Source organism: Harpia harpyja, chromosome 8 (genome assembly GCF_026419915.1).
Source record: "Harpia harpyja isolate bHarHar1 chromosome 8, bHarHar1 primary haplotype, whole genome shotgun sequence".
Lineage (NCBI taxonomy): Eukaryota > Metazoa > Chordata > Aves > Accipitriformes > Accipitridae > Harpia > Harpia harpyja.
The window spans coordinates 49,412,505-49,420,995 of record NC_068947.1 but is presented as its reverse complement, the minus strand read 5'-3'; positions in this window follow the sequence as shown (position 1 = coordinate 49,420,995).

The following is an 8,491-nucleotide window of genomic DNA, read 5'->3' as shown; positions in this document are numbered from 1 at the left end:
GGGTGTGATCGCTTACTGGAAAGCTTGCTTATCCTGGGGCACAGAATCTAAAGGGAAGTGGTTGGATTGCATCCCTGGCTTCGGCACACATAACTGAGCTCCCCAAATATTGCTTTAGCAGCGAGTTGGACACAGAGCAGAACGAGGAGGGTGTCTCTCTCGCACGGCGCAGTTTCACGTAGTTCAGCATAAAGGAAGAACAGCAGCAAAAGCATCCTTGAGATTCAGCCAAAATCCGCTCCGGAGGGCCCTTCGGGTGCCAATTCTGCTGGGAGGTCAGGCTGGCGTGCACAAGGTCAGATTCCTGTCAGAGGCGGCTCCGTTGGCTGCAAGGCGATTCCCACATTAAGCCTGAAATGGTGGTGGGCAACTGGAGCACCTCCACCTTGGCCGGCACCGCCAGGGCCACGGACACAGCATCCTTGTGGAAACTGTAAAGCTGGGAGCATCCTCGAGCATGAGGATGGCTTTCCTCAGCGGGGAGGGTGGACGGGGGCATTTTCCTGCTGAGGAGAGTCGGGGGGGTCTGGAGCGAGGCACAGCCGGTCCCTGATGGCAGCTCTGCTCTGGCTGTGCCCTCCTGCCCCAGCTCCAAGCCCGCGTGCTGGCCCTGCAATTTAAGGTTGGCTTGACCAGCAGGGACCGATGAAAGAGCGTGTTCGGTCTTTCTGGTGGCAACAGCATCTCCTTTAAGAAGGAAAAGGGGGAGTGAGTCTGGGTTGTTTGTTGAAGAGACCAGGAGAGTGGAGGAAGGATCTGGTCTGAGGTTCCTCACCTTCATGCAACTCAGCGTAAGTCAGAGCCATAAATGTGCAGGGCAGGAAAGAGGTTAAGTGAAGAAGAGTGGAAAAGGTAAAACCACAAATACCCCCATACAAAGGCTGGGAAGGGAACATTCTGCTTAGCTGCCTTGGACAGAGGTTTATGAATTTTTTCCTATGCAGTTCAGTGGTGTTATCCACTGTGAAAAATCATTGGCCGTGGAGATATCTGATAAGAACTGAGCTGGCATCAGTTGGGAGAACAAAATGTCAAGAATGCATTGGGCTGCACCCCCACTTTTACCAGCAGGCAGGACATGGAGCTGGGAACAGCGTGTTGCTTGCCCTTATCTCTAATTGCCCTGCCTGCCTAGCTTCTTTACTGCTTCCTAATGAGTGCAAATACAATGCTTTGAGATTTGATCTTCTCCTAAGAACCCCTGCTCCTCCTACGTCTCACCCCCTGTCCTGTGTTCCCTAACGCATAGCCTTGGCTGGTGATGGGAAGTTTAGGGAGCTGGGAATGAGGTGGGTACAGAGGAATACCTCTGATTTGGCTAGCTCTGCATTCCTAGGCCAAGGGTGACATCGTTTTCCCCATAGAGCAGCAAAAAGTTGCCATTTATAGCAAAAATCTGTCTGCTCCCAAGCGCTTTACAATGAAGGAAAGCAAAAAAAATCCCCTTTCTCACTTTTTTTTGGTGAGAAAGGGGATAGGAGCTGTGGGGTGCTGGACAGCCTCAGCCAACACTACAACCGTCCAGGGTGCACCGGCGATGTCCCACCGCCTGTCAGGGACGGGCACCAGAAAGAAGAACAGCTTCAAGGGGAACCAGTGGGCCAAAGTGGGACGCACCGTGCACTCCCCTACGGGGCTGCTGCGCGTCTCAAGGGCTTTTCTTCTCCTGCCTGTGCCACGTCGCCTTCCGTCAAACCTACCGCTCCGACGGCGCGACTCCCGCCTCACCTCTGCGAGGCTGGAGGGTTGTGTCCTCGCCGTACTCGGCGAGCGCAGAAACTCGTCCCACGGACGCGTGAAGAGCTGTTTGTCTAACAGTAACACAACGCATGGCGTCGGAGGACGCTTTTGCTCCTCAGCAAGGTGGGACAGGCCTTGTTAGGGCTGGATCATGGATGTTAGCCCAAAATTCAGAGAGGGACTGACTTCCCTTTTCCTGCTCAAGGCTTGATAGGAGCGAAGCTGTGAAAGAAAAAGCTTTGCTGTACTCCTTCCTTCCTCAAGCTTGACTCTAGTAGGGTGCCTTTCTCAAACCTGGCTTGGGAGGTTTTGCTCCCCCCGCATCCCTTGTGAGCCATCATAGAATCATAGAATCATAGAATCATTTCGGTTGGAAAAGACCTTCAAGATCATCGAGTCCAACCATTAACCATGCCCCCTAAACCATGCCCTGGAGTACCCTGTCCACTCGCTTTTTGAATACCTCCAGGGATGGTGACTCAACCACTTCCCTGGGCAGCCCATTCCAATGTTTGACAACCCTCTCAGTAAAAAAATTTTTCCTAATATCTAACCTAAATCACATACTTACAGCCCCACAAGGCACATCCTAAGCTGCTCCCCAAGGCTGCTGGCAATTCACTTAATTTCAGTGCAACCTTGGGCAAAATACCTGCCTCTCCCTGTGTTTTTTGAGCAGAGGGTGCAAGCTTTGTCCCTGGGGGCTGCTGCACCTTTCCAAGGCTGCCGTAGAGGGTATCCAGAGCCAGCTCTCTGCTCTCCTTCAGGGCACAACTGGGATGCTGAGCTGTTGGGGGGGGGTCAAGCCCCACCGATACCCTGGGAGCAATGGCATTGCTGTGCTCTCCCTAGACAGCGGACAAGCCTATTCAAGTCTGAAAGGTGGTCAGGCAAAAGAGTATTTATGTAGCTGTATTTATACAGCTGCAGCTGTAAGACATCTGTGGTCATGTATTTAAACAACTACACCTTGCCTGAGTGTTCAGGTGTTAATATTCCACAGATGTGAGTGAAGACAGGGCAATCCTTCAGGATAAGATGGACAGAAAAGTCCTCTTATAGCATGGTGGTTATACACCACACGGGTGTGTTTTGGGGAGGTGGGTTCGTGTGTGTTGGCTGAGGATCCAGCACCCACGTGCATGCAGCAGTGTGAGTGGAGAGCTTCACGTGAGGGGATAACTAACTCGAGGATGAGGCACAGAGAGGAGGAAGAGATGCTTAGTGCTTCTTCCAAATTTGGTAGTAATTTGGGGATTTCACATGACTTCATTGATAAAATGAAACCAGCGACATCCTGAGGGCGTGAAAAGGGACCCTGCTGACACCAGTGTAAGTTCCTTGACGCCAGTAATGACACATGGGGGTTTAAAGATGTTGATGGGTTCAGACAGCTGATTACAAAACCACACTGAAATCCAGAATGGACGAGGCAGGCTCAGACAAACTGTAGCTATATCTGACTGCTTCCAGAGGAGGTAGTGAGGATCCTGCCTTGACTGCTCTGTCTGTGACCAAAATAGATCTTCCCCAGCAGCTCCTGAGTGTGCTCATCCCAGTATTAAGTTTTCTTTCCTATCATACCTTCATATTTCCAGGTGATGACACTGTTTCCACCAGCTTGTGCTGGATGCCGGCGGTGCAGCTGACCCCTGGTCTACAGTAATGAGAAGACTTTGCTCAAAGCCTGCGAGTGGTATCTGTTGCTTTGGGAGCAGTTCATCCAAGATGGTCATGTTTCACCAAGGAGGAGAAAGAAGGTCGCTCAGAAGTATTCTTCTCTCCAAGGAAAAACTCTTCATTTCTATTTTAATCTCTCTGGGGATGAATCGCCTCCTAAAAAACCTGGGAGAGCAGAGAAGTAAGAGCGTGTAGGTGAGCACATGTGAGAAAGAGGAGGCTGGGGACAACCATGTTTCAGACTGGCTGTCACACTGATTTGCTTTTAGAAAGTATTTTTAAAAGGAAAAAAAAAAAGAAGGAGCAGGAAAAAAGTGCCTGGATGATTAGCTGTAGTTACAATTGAAAACAACAGGGGAAAATAGCCAAACTGGGGAAAAGAAAAAACCCAACTACCTGCTAAGCCTCTTCCCCCTCTCCTCTGCCCGTGGGCCCAGCTTTGGGTGCTGGGGCAGCACCGAGGTGCGGGGAGACTCTTCCCAGCCATTTCAGGTTGTAGCTTGATGATGTGGTAAACCTGACTGGAGGGCTCCTGACATCAGATCAAACACAGCCCAGCTGTGCCATGCACAGGGCAGATGAGTATAAACTTGTCAGTTCAAAATCTTTTGTGAACTTTTGAGACAATAATTCTTGCACAGCCAGGCTTCACGCCTGTGCTGCTCTGTTTTTTTTTTTTTTTTTTTCTGGCTGAGGTGCTGCCCATCCTCCCACACATGGGATGAAGCCATCACAAGCACCATGCGATGCTCTGGCTCATTCGACAGAAATGCAGCCCTGTTACCGTGCCTCAGCAGACCAGATTTATAGGGATGGGTAATGCAGGCGGGCACCAGTTGGATATAAACTATCAGATCCTCACCACTTAATACATATCGCCAAATACATGCATGGATAGACAGGTAGGTATTGTACGAATGAAGGGTTTCGGGAGGTTAGTTGAAAGCCCCATTCAGCAAGCAGCATCATGACTTAGCTGGGTCAGTTTGCCTGGGCAAGGGTCCACAACCAGAAACTCCTTTGGCCGGTGCAGTTGCTGAGAAGTTGCGTGGAGCTGCATCCTCCATAACGGTGCTTCTATCGACTTCTTGGCCGTCTCCCCATCGGGCCCAGATCTGTTTAGTTGTGAAACCTGAGACTAATATCCTATGTCCGGCAGGTATGAAGACCAAGGCAAATAACCCTCAATAGAAACCACACTTGTTAGGGAGAGAATGCGTGTTAGATTTCATAATTCACCTTGGGACTCATTCACCGAAGGCTGCTCTGAGCCCGTTAACGCCGATGTCTATTTTTAACCCTGATTCCAGTCAGCTGTGGGTCCCAGTCCATGCACGTGATGTGCTGTCAAGAATCCTTTTTTTTTTTATTTCCCTTTAACATTTAAAAAAAAACTACTGTGAATTTTTTCTGCTGGCCGCTCAACCTCCTCTCTGCAGCATTACGGGGAGGAGCGGAGCTGCTCTGCCCGCGGAGAGGTTTCCCATTCCTCACAGCTGATGGTTTTCAAACCAGCCCTCACTTTCTGGCTTGTTTCTACGCATCGGGGATCCAGTTTGGCAAGCAGACTGGACGTGGGGGTGCCGGCTGGGCAAGCCTCTGCAGGGGGTGACACCAACTTTCCCAGGCATGGGGACCAGAGTCCCGTGCTCCTTAAGCAGCACAGCTTTTTCCAGCTATAGTAGGAAAGTTCTGTTGGCATTTCACTGGAGAAGCTTTTCGGTATCTCCCTCCCCATCAGATCTCCCCTCTGGGCTGTTTGAACTGGCTGTTTGCCTGACAGCAGCAGCACAAGCCTCCCGGAGGCAGAGGGAATTTTTTTGTGTACCGTGCAGGAAATTTGGGGCCTTTTAAAGTGAAAGGAAGCATAGAAATACAAGACCCCATTGCTGCTGTTACCAGCGCTGGGCAAACTGGCCGTATTTGCTTTCCAGCCTTCTGAAAAGTCAGAGGGCTCAGAAGTTCACGCAAGTGAAGATGTTACCACGTTCGGGAAGCCAGATGAAAGAAGCAGGGAGACAGATGATCTCGTGGGAGGAAAGACGAATGTAATGAGAGGAATTTCTATCCCTCCCTATGGAAAGTAAAACTTTCCATAGACACAGACCCTCTGCCTTACTCTTTGTCACCAAAGTCCAGGGGTCCAGAGTCTCTTGGGAGGGTATGTGGAGTAAGGGGAAGAGAGAAGGAGGAGGGCTGGAGGAGAGGAAGAAGGAGAAGGAGAAGGAGAAGGAGAAGGAGAAGGAGAAGGAGAAGGAGAAGGAGAAGGAGAAGGAGAGGAGGAACACAGCAACCTCTGAAGCAAGTGCCGGTAGGGTCTGAGCAAGCCTGCAGCAGAGAGCTATGGGAGAGCACGGAAGGGGCCCCGAGCATCGGTATTGTTTGGGAGCTGATGGAGGATGAAGCTGTGAGTGGGAGCTATGGAAGGTCCCTGGGAGGTGTGTTCAAAGCCAGGCTCCCGGGGAGCCTATCCAAAAGGCTTTACTGAATATGTTTGTTTATACATTTCCACCTAATTGGGGTTAATCTGCTTTGTGTTTTGGCTAATCGGCTGGTTCAGAGGCCTAATAGGTTGGAGGGGGGTGTTTTGCCCTCTTCTTGTTTGCAGGCCGTCGGGTCTGGCAGAAAAGTGCTTTATCCCTTGAGGAACGGTGCTGGGGAGCAGGTCCCTGGGAGGGACTAGTGCCTTTCATCTCGCTAATTGGTGGGTCTCGTGAAAACGAAGGATTACTGGGGAAAAAAAAAAAAAGACAAAACCCAAACCCACCTCAGCGAGAGCCTGGCACTAAGCGAGGTAACTGCTCTGTAGGGATCTGCTGAGGCTCCCAAATCCTGGCGGGCACCATTCCCAGCTGGCCCCATGCCCTGCCCTCACCCTTCTGCCTCGGGCCCCCACCTCGAGCAAAGGAGACGCGTGGGTCGGGCACACGCCTCTTCTGTCCCTCTGTCCCGTCAACTTTGTCCCCTGGGAGCCCTTCTGCACCCGACTGCTCAGGAACTGTTGCTATTTCAGGTCCCTTTTCTGGCCGGGAGGAGGGTGACTCATGGACATCTCATGCAAAGTCTTCCCTGTCGCTTTAGGTTAAAGGAGACTCTGTTACCACCAGAAGCACACCCTGCCCTCTGAGGGTGGAAAAAAGAGTCAGGAGGATGAGTTCAGCCGTGTGACAAGAGCCCATTGCACTAAGGGGAAGCTGCTGTAAATGCTGTCTCTACCGCACATTGCTTATAAATATTGCCCAACATCTAGGGCCAATATAAAACACCTTGTGTTGCCGTCACCGTGAGCCTGGCCCCGGTTAGCTGCTCCCTTCCCCAAGCATCAGAGCCCCGTTTGCCCTCAGTCCCTTATCCAGGCAAGGATATTAAAGCGGCGTGAAGCTTTCCTTTAACATTAGCCAGTGCTCGCTCCAGACTTGGCTTCCGAGTAGTTTTCTTTTGGGAGATCATGACTAGACTGGCGAGTGACATCATGAAATGCAAGAGACATTCCTGGACTGGTACGAGATGTCCAGGTGAGGTGTTACTCCGGAGCAGCAAAGCGTAGCCACGAAGCATTCCTGCAAGACGTGGCTTGGACCTGGCTGCAAGGGAGCCTCAGCACAAGGCCAGCCTAGCGAGGAACCGTGTGAGCCCGCAGGGCACACATTCGGCTCTGGCATAGGTGCTCAGGGGTACGGGACCCCCGTCCTCCCTGCCGATATTCAGATCTCAGCTCAACAAAGGCCATCAGCAGCCTGACCATGCTTTGAAAGTAGCTGCGCCTTGAGCAGGCAGCTGGACCTTCAGGGGTCCCTCCTCACCTACACCTTTTATTTTAACAAGAGGCCCACTGCTCAGGCTGTTTAAAGCTGAAATGCCAGGGGGAAGAAGAACAGGTTCCTTTTTTTTTTTTTTTTTTTTTTTGCCTGCACCATACAAGCAACACTGATTTTGCAACTTCATTGCAGCAGGACTCTGAGGAAGTCTCAGGCACTAATCAAAAAGTTCAAGTGTCACGCCCGGGGTGGAACAAGTATCATTTCTGCATCACTACTCCATCATCATCAGATTCAGTAAAATTCATCCCACCTTCTTCCTTCCTCCCTCCCTTAGAGCAACTCATCTCCCCTTCCCAGCTAGGATCACCTCAAGACTAGTTGCATCAATTTAGTTGTCAGCATGGGCAGACTCCAACAATTGGAAGACTTTATTTTTTTTTTTTAATGACCTCCAACTGGGGGTTCCACATTAGAGTGTCCAAGACAAGTTAAAACAGTTGCCAACCTCAGCCTCTCATTTGTTCTCTCCCTAGTGCTCTCTTCACTATTTGAGCTTATATTGTTCAGCACATGAGAGAAGTGACCTGGCTTTAAAACACCACCAAAAAAAAAAAAAAAAAAAAGGAAGGAAGGAGGCACAACAACATGGAGTTTTAACCACAGATCGTTTACAGTGCTGTGGTTTTAAAGCAATCCTTTGCAGAGGTAGACACAGACCAGCAGTTCAGGAATAGGACCAAGGGCCCAAAGCATCTCCAGCTGGCTTTAGCACAACAGCACTAGAAGCACAAAGTTAGGACTTCGTGGTGACTGTCCACATGCAAAAAGCCAGCTCTCCCACCGAGTTCGCAGAAGTGAACCATACAAGCATTAAACAGTAAATCAAAACAGATGGAAAATGGCTAGATATTCAGAGGGAGGCAGCATGACCCACTTCAGCCCACAGAGCCAACTTGGCACCCAGACAACAGCAATGCCTTCCTCAGAAGTAGAAGATTTAAGATCCTGTACCCATGACCAGCCTCTGCCCCCACTCCACTGCAGGCACGAGCCACTAGCAGGATGGGACAAGTGCCATGCTGGAACAAGCGTGTGCATGCACAGAGGACACTAGGAAACACTACCCCTGGCTTGGCAAAGCAAGCAGGAAAATCAGTCAGAATTTTGAGAACAAGGCTGCTTGGATCCAAGTGCCATTCAGTGGAAGCCTGTTCTCATTCTGAACCCGGCAAGCAAGTCACAGCCTCTCAAAGCAGGCCAGAGCAGACATCCAGCCACCAGCTCTTCTCTCCACTCAATGCTACGTTTGC